General features: G+C 38.4%; 1 pseudogene; it reads left to right on the plus strand.

Moving 5' to 3' along the window:
* Window positions 1-519: 519 nt before the first annotated feature.
* On the plus strand, window positions 520-12,997 carry LOC105464153 (keratin, type II cytoskeletal 8 pseudogene; annotated as a pseudogene).
* Window positions 12,998-13,348: the final 351 nt, after the last annotated feature.

Raw genomic sequence — 13,348 nt, forward strand, 5'->3', positions numbered from 1 at the left:
TTCAAATTAGGTGGTCAGTCAAATCATGAAAGTAGCCTTGTTATGTAATTTTAACAGTTTGATGGTACTCCTTAAAAATGAGATTCTGCCTGGAATATTACATTTTATAATGTCTTCTTTGCATTATTAACTACAACATCTGTGGAAGCATATTCTATGAATTGATGTTAATGAGTCTTACATTTAAAAGGAATTTCTTAGGTCAAACATGTTTGGGAACGTTAAACAGACATCTCAGTGCCTTTTATATATTCATGTGCATTTTGATTCTCCAAGAAGAAATATGTTACGTTCCTCAAACTACTTCAAATCATGGCTTGATGGAGTCTAAGCTAGTCATGGGGACAGGCTGCATGTAGAGACAGAGATACCTAGAGAAATCCAGTTGTTCTAGCTATCCAAGCACTGACACCAGACATGTGAGTAATGAAATCATCTTAGACATTCTAACTCCAGCTGAAGTGATGTGAAGAAGAATCAAGTAGTCCAACCAATAACTAGAGCTATATTCCCAGAATTATGGCCCCAGAACAGCCATGCCACCCTTCCTCAGCCATTCAAGCCACTTCAGCCAAGACCATGGACCAAGAATTTGTGGAAACCAGAGAAAATAATTTTCAAGATGGTGCTATTCACGTTTTTCTTTTTTGATTCTTATCCAGGATAACATGAACAAAAGCACTTTTAAAAAATCTGTCTCTGTGCCATCTACTTAACCTACCCTGTATGGCCAGTGAAAAGGAGATATTTTGTAGGCCCCTGAATGAAAGGAACTTCAAGGGAGGGTAGATAGATACTTAAGGTCCATAAAATCTAGACTCTTGAATGCTTATCTCTTTAATCATGTTTCTTTTTCTTCTTCTTTTTAGTTATTCAGTTAAATATCCAAGGCTATATTTCTCTCAAGACTGATATATATATAAATTTTTGGCAAGATTGATGATAAAAAACAAAGATACAAAAAAGGATGATAAAGAATGCAGATATTAGAAAAATTATAAAATGATGTTTTGAAAAACTTTGCCAATACATTTCAACATTTAGGTAAAATATTTACATTCCTAGAAAGTTGTCTTAGTTCATTTTGTGCTGCAATAACAGGATACCTGAGACTGAGTAATTTATGATGAACAGAAATTTATTGTCTCACAGCTCTGAAGGCTGGGAAGTCCAAGACTGAGGGGCCGACATCTGGCAAGGGCCTTCTTGTCACATCATCCCATGGAGGAAGGGCAGTGAGAAGTGAGAGAGAGTAAGAGGTGGAACTCGCAGCCTCAAGCCTTCTTTATAGTGACATTAACCCATTCATGAGGGTGGAGCCCTCATGACCTAACCATCTCTTAAGTTCTTACCCCCACAACACTGTTGCATTGGTGAGTAAGTTTCTGACACATGCTTTTTGGGGGACACATTTAGTTTAAACCACAGCAGAAGATATAATCACTAAAATTGACTCAAGACATAAAATGCCTAAATTTGTAGTTACAAAACTCTTCTCACAAAGAAGACACAAGGACAACACAGTTTTATAGGTCATTTCAATAAACTACAAATAACAAATATATTTATATAACCAGTTCCAGGGAGAAATTTTCCAATTTTTTTAGGAGACTAGTATAAGCTTGATATCAAAACCTTACCCTGATAACATGAGAAAAGAGAGTTATAGTGCTATCTCATTGATTAATACAGATACAAAATCATAAATAAAACATTATTAAATAGAACACTATAATATGTAATAAAGATTGTACAACATGACCGAAGTTGGCTTATCCCAGCACTGTAAGGTTGGTTTAAATCTAATAAAAAGTTCATATTAACAGATTAAATAAAAAGTTTTTTAATCCTCTGAATATATGTGAAAAACTGTTTAATGTAATTCAAAAACCATTCCTGATATAAAAAATTATTAAAGTAGAAAGATAAGATAAGGCCGCTAATCCCATAAAGGGCATTAAAGAAAACTGAGAGCAAACTTTATACTTAATATAAGAATGTTGAAAGCATATTATTAAACAGTAGGAACAAGATAAAGGCCTCCGTTATCACGACTTCTATATTTAGAATTATTCCAACCAGCACAGTAAAGAAAAGGAATTAAATATGTGAAGACTCAAATAGAAAAAAAAATCATTATTTCTCTGAGATGAGATTATTGTCTTTATTGAAAACCTAATTTATTAGAATTTATAAATAATTTAGCAAGATGCCAAAATCTAAAATTAGTACTCAAGAATAAATTGCCATTATACAAAATGTATTCAAGATGAATAATAGACTTAAATGTGAAGCATAAAACTACAAATCATTTAGAAGAAAACATAAAAGAAAATATGCATGGCATTAGGTTTGGCAATGAGTTTTTAGATATGATATCAAAAGCATGACCCATAAAATAAAAAATTGATAAATTAGACCTTTCCGAAATTAAAAACATTTGCTCTGTGAAAAACATAGTTAAGAGAATGAAAAGAAATGCCTCAGAAAGGGAAAATATTTGCAAATCACATATCTGATAAAGAAATTTTACCTGTAATATACTTAAAGCACTTAAATTTGACCATAAGCAAACAAACAACTGAATTTTTAAATAATGAACAAAAGGGCCTGGCACGGTGGCTCACGCCTCTAATCTTAGCACTTTGGGAGGCCAAGGAGGGTGGATCACCTGAGGTCAGGAGTTCAAGACTAGCCTGGCCAACATGGTGAAACCCCATCTCTACTAAAAATACAACTTAACAAGTTGTTAAGTGAGTACATGTATAATCTGATTTTCTATTCCTGCATTAATTCACTTAGGATAATGGCACCCAGCTGCATCCATGCTGCTGCAAAGGATATAATTTTGTTCATTTCTATGGCTGTGTAGTATTCTATGGTGTATATATATCACATTTTCTTTATCCAATCCACCATAGTTGGGCACCATTGTTGATTCCATGTCTTTGCTATTGTGAACAGTGCTGTGATGAACATATGAATGCGTGTATCTTTTTGAAAGAATTATTTCTTTTTCTTTGGGTATGTACCCAGTAATGAGATTCCTGGGTCGAATGGTAGTTCCATTTTTAGTCCTTTAGGAAATCTCCAAACTTCTTTCCACAGTGGCTGAACTAAACTACATTCCCACCAGCAGTGTACAAGTGTTCCCTTTTCTCTGTAACAAAAAATCTGTTATTTTTTGACTTTTTAGTAATTGCCATTCTGGTTTGAGATGATATTTCATTGTGGTTTTGATTTGCACTTCTCTAATTAGTAAATCTGTGCATTTTTTTCATGTTTCTTGGCTGCTTGTATGTCTACTTTTGAGAAATGTCTGTTCATGTCCTTTGTCCACTTTATTTATTATTATACTTTAAGTTCTAGGGTACATGTGCACAACATGCAGGCTTGATACATAGGTATACATGTGCCATGTTGGTTTGCTGCACCCATTAACTCGTCATTTACATTAGGTATTTCTCCTAATGCTATCCCTCCCCCAGCACCCCACTCCCTGACAGGCCCTAGGGTGTGATGTTCCCCACCCTATGTTCAAGTGTTCTCATTGTTCAATTCCCACCTATAAGTGAGAACATGTGGTGTTTGGTTTTTTGTCCTACTTTGCTCAGAATGATGGTTTCCAGCTGCATCCATGTCCCTGCAAAGGACATGGAACTCATCCTGTTTTATGGCTGCATAGTATTCCATGGTGTATATGTGTCACATTTTCTTAATCCAGTCTATCATTGATGGACATTTGCATTGGGGTTGTCTTTTGCTTATTTATTTGTTTGAGTTCCTTATATATTCTGGATGTTAGATCTTTGTTACATGTATAGTTTGTGGGTATTTCCTCCCATCCTGTAAGTTGTGTGTTTATTCTGGTGATAGTTTCTTTTGTTGTGCAGAAGATCTGCAGCTTAAATACGTCCCACTTGTCGGGCAAAGGATATGAATAGACACTTCTCAAAAGAAGACATTCATACAGCCAACAGACACATGAAAAAATGCTCATTATCACTCGCCATCAGAGAAATGCAAATCAAAACCACAATGAGATACCATCTCACACCAGTTAGAATGGCAATCATTAAAAAGTCAGGAAACAACAGGTGCTGGAGAGGATGTGGAGAAATAGGAACACTTTTCACTGTTGATGGGACTGTAAACTAGTTCAACCATTGTGGAAGACAGTGTGGTGATTCCTCAAGGATCTAGAACTAGAAATACCATTAGACCCAGCCATCCCACTACTGGAGATATACCCGAAGGATTATAAGTCATGCTGCTATAAAGACACATGCACACGTATGTTTATTGCAGCACTATTCACAATAGCAAAGACTTGGAATCAACCCAAATGTCCATCAGTGACAGACTGGATTAAAAAAATGTGGCACATATACACCATGGAATACTATGCAGCCATAAAAAAGGATGAGTTTGTGTCCTTTGTAGGGACATGGATGCAGCTGGAAACCATCATTCTCAGCAAACTATCGCAAGAACAGAAAACCAAATACCGCATGTTCTCACTCGTAGGTGGGAATTGAAAAATGAGATCACTTGGACACAGGAAGGGGAGCATCACACACCGGGTCCTATTGTGGGGAGGGGGTAGTGGGGAGGGATAGCATTAGGAGATATACCTAATGTAAATGATGAGTTAATGGGTGCAGCACACCAATATGGCACATGTATACATATGTAACAAACCTACACGTTGTGCACATGTACCCTAGAACTTAAAGTATAATTATAAAAAAAATAGGTCCCACTTGTCAATTTTTGTTTTTGTTGCACTTGCTTTTGAGGATTTGATCATAAATTATTTGCCAAAGCTTATATCCAGAAGGGTATTTCCTAGTGTTTCTTCTAGGATTCTTATAGTTAAGTGCTTACATTTAAGTTTTTAATCCATTTTGAGTTAATTTTTGTATGTGATGACAGGTGGGGGTCCAGTTTCATTCTTCTGCATATAATGAGTTAGTTATCTCAGCCCCATTTATGAAATAGGGAGTTCTTTCCTCACTGCTTATTTTTGTTGACTTTGTCAAAGATCAGTTGGTGGTAGGTGTGATTCTTTATTTCTGGGTTCTGTATTCTATTCCATTGGTCTATATGTATGTTTCTGTGCCCGTACCACACTGCTTTGGTTACTGTAGCCTTTGATGTTGGGTAATGTGATGCCTCCAGATTTGTTCTTTTTGATCAGGATTGCTTTGGCTATTTGGGCTCTTTTTTGGTTGCAAGTGAGTTTTAAAATAGTTTTTTTCTTTTTTTGTGAAAAATGATGTTGGTAATTTGACAGGAATAGCACTGAATCTGTAGGTTGCTTTGGGCAGTATAGACATTTTAATGATATTGATTCTTCCTATTCATCAGTATGGGATGTTTTCCCATTTGTTTGTGTTATCTCTAATTTATTTGATCAGTGTTTTATAATTCTCATTGTAGACATCTTTCTCCTCTCTGGTTAGCTGTATTCCTAGATATTTTATTCTTTTTGTGGCTACTGTGAATGAGATTGCATTCTTGATTTGGTTCTCAACTTGGACATTGTTGGTGTATAGAAATGCTCCTAGTTTTGTACATTAATTTTGTATCCTGAAACTGCTGAAATTGTTTATCAAATCTAGGAGTTTTTTGGCAGAGACTGTGGGTTTTTCTAGGTACAGAATCAGATTGTCTGCAAACAGAGATAGTCTGACTTCTTTTCTTTCTATTTGGATGACCTTTATTTATTTCTCTTGCCTGATTGCTTTGGCTAGGACATCCAGTACTATGTTGAATAGCAGTGGTGAGAATGGGTATTCTTGTCTTGTTCTGGTTCTCAAGGGGAATGTTTCCAGCTTTTGCCCTTTCAATTTGATGTTGGCTGTGGGTTTGTCATAGATGGTTCTTATTATTTTGAAGTATGTTCCTTTGATGCCTAGTCTGTTGAGGGTTTTTATCACGAAGGGATGTTAAATTTTAACGAAAACTTTTTCTGCATCTATTGAGATGATTATGTGATATTTGTTTTTTATTCTGCTTATGTGGTGAATCACATTTATTGATTTGCATATGCTGAACCAAACTTGCATCCTAGAAATGAAGCCTACTTGATTGTGATGGATTGAAGTTTGATGTACTGCTGGATTTGGATTTCTAGTAGTTTGCAGAGGAATTTTGTATCTGTGCTCGTCAGGGAGCAATATACAACTATATTGGCCTGTAGTTTCCTTTTTTCATTGTGTTTTTGCCAGATTTTGGTATCTGGGTGATGATGGTTTCATAGGGTGAGTTAGGGAATAATCCCTCCTCCCTGATTTTTTGGAATAGTGGTATAAGTGGTCACTAAGAGTGGCACCAACTCTTCTTTATATATCTGATAGAATTTGTCTGTGAATTCACCTGATCCTGGGCTTCTTTTGATTGGTAGGGTTTTTAAAATTATTATTACTGACTCAATTTCAGAACTTGTTATTGGTCTGTTCAGAGTTTTAATTTCTTCCAGATTCAGTGTTGGGAAGTTGTGTATTTCCAGGAATTTATCCATTTTCTGTAGGTTTTCTTGTTTGTGTGCACAGAGGTGTTCAGAGATACTCACATCTCTGAGTAACTTCTGTGTTTCTATAGAATTGGTTTTAATGTTGTCTTTGCCATTTATGATTGTGTTTATTTGAATCTTCTCCTTTGTTTCTTTGTTAATCTAGCTAGTGTTCTATTGATCTTGTTTATCTTTTCAAAGAACCAATTTTTGCTTTTATTGATCATTTGCATAGATTTGGGGGTCTCAATTGCAATCAGTTCTGTTCTGGTTTTAGTTATTTCTTTTCTTCTGCTAACTTTGGGGTTAGTTTTTGTTTTTCGAGTTCCTCTAGGTATGATGTTAGACTGTTGGTTTGAGGTGTTTCTAACTTCTTGATGTAGGTGTTTAGCACTATAAACTTTCCTTTTTACACTACTTTTGCTGCATCCCAGAGATTTTGGTATGCTGTGTCCTGGAAAATAGTAAAATGGTTTTTGACTGGAAATTTTATATCTAAAGACCAAAAGAACTATAAATAAACATTGTATTCTGGTTGGGAATTTTTTTCACATAAGGTTAAGGGTTAGCATTTCTGAAACTACTTCATATGCATAGTAGGATTGATCAAATAAGTAACTACATTAAAGTAAATGAGCCCACAAAACAGAGCCTGCATTGCCAAGACAATCTTAAGCCAAAAGAACAAAGCTGGAGGCATCACACTACCTGACTTCAAACTATACTACAAGGCTACAGTAACCAAAACAGCATAGTACTGGTGCCAAAACAGAGATATAGACCAATGAAACAGAACAAAGGCCTCAGAAATAATACCACACATATACAACCATCTGATCTTTGACAAACCTGACAAAAACAAGAAATGGGGAAAAGATTCCCTATTGAATAAATGGTGCTGGGAAAACTGGCTAGCCATATGTAGAAAGCTGAAACTGGATCCCTTCCTTACACCTTATACAAAAATTAATTCAAGATGGATTAAAGACTTAAGTGTTAGATCTAAAACCATAAAAACCCGAGAAGAAAACCTAGGCAATACCATTCAGGACATAGGCACGGGCAAGGACTTCATGTCTAAAACAACAAAAGCAATGGCAACAAAAGCCAAAATTGACAAATGGGACCTAATTAAACTAAAGAGCTTCTGCACAGCACAAGAGACTACCATCAGAGCAAACAGGCAACCTGCAGAATGGGAGAAAATTTTTGCAATCTACTCATCTGACCAAAGGGCTAATATCCAGAATCTACAAAGAACTCAAATAAACTTACAAGAAAAAAAACAAACAACCCTATCAAAAAGTGGGCAAAGGATATGAACAGACACTTCTCAAAAGAAGACATTTATACAGGCAACAGACACATGAAAAAACTATCACTCATCGTCACTCACCGTCAGAGAAATGCAAATCAAAACCACAATGAGATACCATCTCATACCAGTTAGGATGGCGATCATTAAAATGTCAGGAAGCAACAGGTATTGGAGAGGATGTGGAGAAATAGGAACACTTTTCACTGTTGATGGGACTGTAAACTAGTTCAACCATTGTGGAAGACAGTGTGGTGATTCCTCAAGGATCTAGAACTAGAAATACCATTTGACCCAGCCATCCCATTACTGGGTATATACCCAAAGGATTATAAATCATGCTACTATAAAGACACATGCACACGTATGTTTATTGCAGCACTATTCACAATAGCAAAAACTTGGAACCAACCCAAATGTCCATCAATCATAGACTGGATTAAGAAAATGTGGCACATCATATACACCATGGAATACTATGCAGCCATAAAAGAGGATGAGTTCATGTCCTTTGTAGGGACATGGATGCAGCTGGAAACCATCATTCTCAGCTAACTTTCGCAAGAACAGAAAACCAAATACTGCATGTTCTTACTCATAGGTGGGAATCGAACAATGAGATCACCTGGACACAGGAAGGGGATCATCACACACCGGGTCCTATTGTGGGGGGCTGGGAGGGATAGCATTAAGAGATATACCTAATGTAAATGATGAGTTAATGGGTGCAGCACACCAACATGGCACATGTATACATATGTAACAAACCTGCACGTTGTGCACATGTACCCTAGAACTTAAAGTATTAAAAAAAAAAAAAAGCTAATGAGCCCAGATTTCACACTGTCAAAGAAAGAAGTTACAAGTAAATGGAGGGGTGGGGGAGGACAGAATGAATCCTGTGGTGCTACAGTAGTCAGAGATATCAGTTGATATCAGCTCATGTTGATAGATAGATATAAATAAAAATAGAGATAAAAATAAATATAGATGCATATTTGTATACATGGGTTTGAGTGTGTGGGGGTTTGTAACTTTTTAGCTCTGAGAGATTCTAGAAGCAGTAATATTTCAATAGTAACAGGTATACCCAGCACCAAGGTCTTCGTTTTAAAATACCACCTTTCAATAAAAGGAACCACAGCTCATTGGAGAATGGCTAATTATAACGCTAAAGGAAGGAAAATACCTTATCCATTTTGTAGTATTAGAAAGTAAGGAAGGGCTAAAAATGGGAGGGGGTTAGAAGTGGAGGCATGTCATAAGAACACAGGAGCCAAACTGAAAGAGGGTCAATAACCAATTGAGGAACACAAAAATAATGATAATAATGATAGTGTTGGGTTATAACTCTAAGGATAAAATTATCCATGAGTCCACCTTGATATAAATAAATGATCAAAGCTATGAAAAATGGGGAAGAAAGGACAAATCTTCATTAAAGAATAATTTCAATTAATGAGTATAAAAGAAATGAAGAAAACAGATTATCAGCATTAGAAACACCACAGTGATAACTGTTGTAGGTAGTATCTGTTGATGAATGCTAAATTGGTGGACAAAACTTTAAGGAGAAAAGTGTATTTGTATAGTCTCCAAGTATTTCTCCCCAATTTAGTAATTACCCTGGTGGACTTAACACATTACCACAAATTTTTTTCATACTCCTTCCTCAAGGAGGTGGAGTTTAATTTCTTCCCCTTGAATGTGACTGAACTTAATGACTCACTTTTAACAAATTGAACACGGAAAAAAATAATGAATTCACTGTGAAGAAACCTGGCAGACACCACCTTAACCAAATAATCAAGTCTAATATCACCAATGATAAGTTAATTCCATGTACTCCTTGAAATGAGGTAATGAGAAGGGCACTTTCCCTTATGCTGAATTCTTCCTCCAAATCTATAACTCAAGTCTAATCTTGAGATAACATCTTACAAATCCAAATTGCGAAACAGTCTATAAAATACCCAGCCAGTACTCTTTCAAAAGCGTTAAGGTCATGAAAGAGAAGCAAAACCAAGAAGCTGCTACACATTGGAAGAGACTAGGGAGACAACGTGATTAAATACAAGGTGGTACCCTGCATGTGATCTTCAAACAGATAAAAAGACATTGGCAGAAAAACTGAGAAAATCTAAATAACACATATAATTTAGTTGACAGTATTGTACTAATGTTAATTTCTTAGTTTGATAATTGTGCCATGGTTATGTAAGATGTTGTATTAGTCTGTTTTCATGCTGCGGACATGAGAGCATTCCATGCTTTCTGACATACCCGAGACTGGGATGAAAAAGAGGTTTAATGGGACTTACAGTTCCACATGGCTGGGAAGGCCCAGAATCATGACTGGAGGCAAAAGGCACTTCTTATATGGCAGTGGCAAAAGAAAATGAAGAGGAAGCAAAAGCAGAAACTCCTGATGAACCCATCAGATCTTGTGAGATTTATTCACTATCACGAGAATAGCATGGAAAAAAGACCAGCTCCTATGATTCAATTGTCCCTCCCACAATATGTGGGAATTCTGAGAGATACAATTCAAGTTGAAATTTGGGTGGGGACACAGACAAACCATATCAGATGTGAACATTAGGGGAGGCAGGGTGAAGGCATATGGGAATTCTATATGCTATCATTGTAACTCTTCTATAAATCTAAAATTATTTCAAAATTCAAAATTAAAAATTTCAATAACATTTCTATATTCCAGTGACAGAAAATGAACTTAGCATTAAAACCCTACAGTTCCTAGAAATAAAATAGTTAAAAGGATGTAATATATTTATTGTGGAAATAAAATACTATATTGAAAGTCATTTAAAAAGTTCTAAGTGGAAACTGTAGTCATGGGTAGGAAGACTTAATATTGTGGTGATATCAATTTTCCTCCAGTTGATCAACAGATTCAGTGGAATTGCAACCCAAACCCAGCAGGCATGTGTGTGTGTGTGTGTAACTTGACAAAACGATTTAAAACAAATATGAAAAAACAAAGTGTAAAAATAGCCAAGACACCCCTAAAGAGAAAATATCCTTACTAGATACCAATAATTAGCTATAATACTTATGGCACTGTATATAGTATTGTTAAAATGATAGACTAATAGACAGAATAAGATGCCTAGAAACAAACCCTGCCCAACTTTATACTGCCTAAAAGGAAGATATCAATATAAGGACACAGAAAGATTTATAGCAAAAGGATTAAAATGTATACACCAAAAGAAAATAAAGTAGCCAAAATAATATTATACAGCATGCAATTCAAGGCATGAAGAATTGTTTGAGATAGAGACATTTCATACCAATAAATAGGAGAAACGAATAAAAGCTATTATTGTATACACCCAGTAATATACCTGAAAAGTATATAAAGCAGAAATGTACAGAAATAGAAAAATCCATAATTAACATTAACAAACTTATCAGTGCCTGATAGTACAAGCAAATGAAAAATAAAACAGTAAAGATATAGCAGTTGCTCACCAAGAAGCAGCTTCTCTGCTCCTTCTGGAATCTCCACCTGGTTCAGCCTGCCTGCCTCCACTCCTGCCTCCACCACGTCCACCAGGGTGACCCAGAAGTCCTACAAGATGTCCACCTCTGGCCCCCGGGCCTTCAGCAACTGCTCCTAGACAAGTGGGCCTGGTGCCCGCATGAGCTCCTCAAGCTTCTCCCCGAGTGGCAGCAGCAGCTTCTGGGGTGGCCTGGGCGGAAGCTATGGTGGGGTCAGTGACATGGGAGGCCTCACCACCATCACAGTCAGCCAGAGCCTGCTGAGCCCCCTTCACCTGGAGGTGGACTCCAACATCCAGGCTGGGCACACCCAGGAGAAGGAGCAGATCAAGACCCTCAACAGCAAGTTTGCTTCCTTCATCAACAAGATACAGTTCCTGGAGCAGCAGACCAAGATGCTGGAGACCAAGTGGAGCCTCCTGCAGTAGCAGAAGATGGCTCAGAGCAACATGGACAACATGTTCCAGAGCTATATCAACAACCTTAGATGGCAGCTGGAGACTCTGGGCCAGGAGAAGCTGAAGCCTGAGGCGGAGCTTGGCAACATGCAGGCATGCAGGGGCTGGTGGAGGACTTCAAGAACAAGTATGAGGATGAGATCAATAAGTGTACAGAGATGGAGAATGAATTTGTCCTCATCAGGGATGTGGATGAAGCTTACATGAACAAGGTAGAGCTAGAGTCTCGCCTGGAAGGACTCACTGACGAGATCAACTTCCTCAGGCAGCTGTGTGAAAAGGGGATCCGTGAACTGCAGTCCTAGATCTCAAACAGGTCTGTGGTGCTGTCCATGGACAACAGCCGCTCCCTGGACATGGACAGCATCATGGCTGAGATCAAGGCGCAGTACCAGGAGACTGCCAACCGCAGCCGGGCTGAGGCTGAGAGCAGGTACCAGATCAAGTATGAGAAACTGCAGACGCTGGCTGGGAAGCACGGGGATGACCTGGGGCATACAAAGACTGAGATCTCCGAGATGAACATCAGCCGGAACATCAACCGGCTCCAGGCTGAGATTGAGGGCGGGCTTCCCTGGAGGCTGCCATCGCAGACGCCAAGCAGTGTGGGTAGCTGGCCTTTGAGGATGCCAACGCCAAGTTGTCCGAGCTGCAGGCTGCCCTGCAGCGGGCCAAGCAGGACATGGTGCGGCAGCTGCGTGAGTACCAGGAGCTGATGAACGTCAAGCTGGCCCTGGACATCGAGATCGCCACCTACAGGAAGCTGCTGGAGGGCAAGGAGAGCCGGCTGGAGTCTGGGATGCAGAACATGAGCACCCATAGGAAGACCACCAGCGGCTATGCAGGTGGTCTGAGCTTCGCCTATGGCGGCCTCACAAACCCCGGCCTCAGCTACGGCCTGGGTTCCAGCTTTGGCTCTGGTGCGGGCTCCAGCTCCTTCAGCCGCAGCAGCTCCACCAGGGCCGTGGTTGTGAAGATTGAGACCCGTGATGGGAAGCTGGTGTTCCAGTCCTCTGACATCCTGCCCAAGGGAACAGCTGCGGCAGCCCCTCCCAGCGAGCCCCTCCTGTGGCTGCCCCAGAGCCCGGGAGGCAGGTTGCTGTGCAGGGGAGCACAGGGAACGGGAGGGAGGCTCACCTGAGGCTCAGCCTTAGCCCTCAGCCCACTCACGGGGGAGTTTACTGCCCGAGGACCCCCCTTGCCCATGCCTCCAGCTACAAAACAATTCATTTGCTTTTTTTTTTTTTTTTTGTCCATAATAAAACCTCAGTTAGCTCTGGAAAAAAAAATATATATATATATATATATAGCAGTCAAGAATAACAAAATTAATACAATTGAGTTAATTGACATGTATACAAAACTGTGGCAAACAATAGAATACACATTTTTATCAGTGAACTTGGACTATACCAAAAGTGACCATATTCTGGGTTTTCAAAGTCCCAATAAATATTAAATAAATGAAATAATTCAAAATGTGTTCTCTGACCCTAGTTAAGATAGAAATCAATAATACAAGATAATCATAAA

This window comes from Macaca nemestrina, chromosome X (genome assembly GCF_043159975.1).
Source record: "Macaca nemestrina isolate mMacNem1 chromosome X, mMacNem.hap1, whole genome shotgun sequence".
Lineage (NCBI taxonomy): Eukaryota > Metazoa > Chordata > Mammalia > Primates > Cercopithecidae > Macaca > Macaca nemestrina.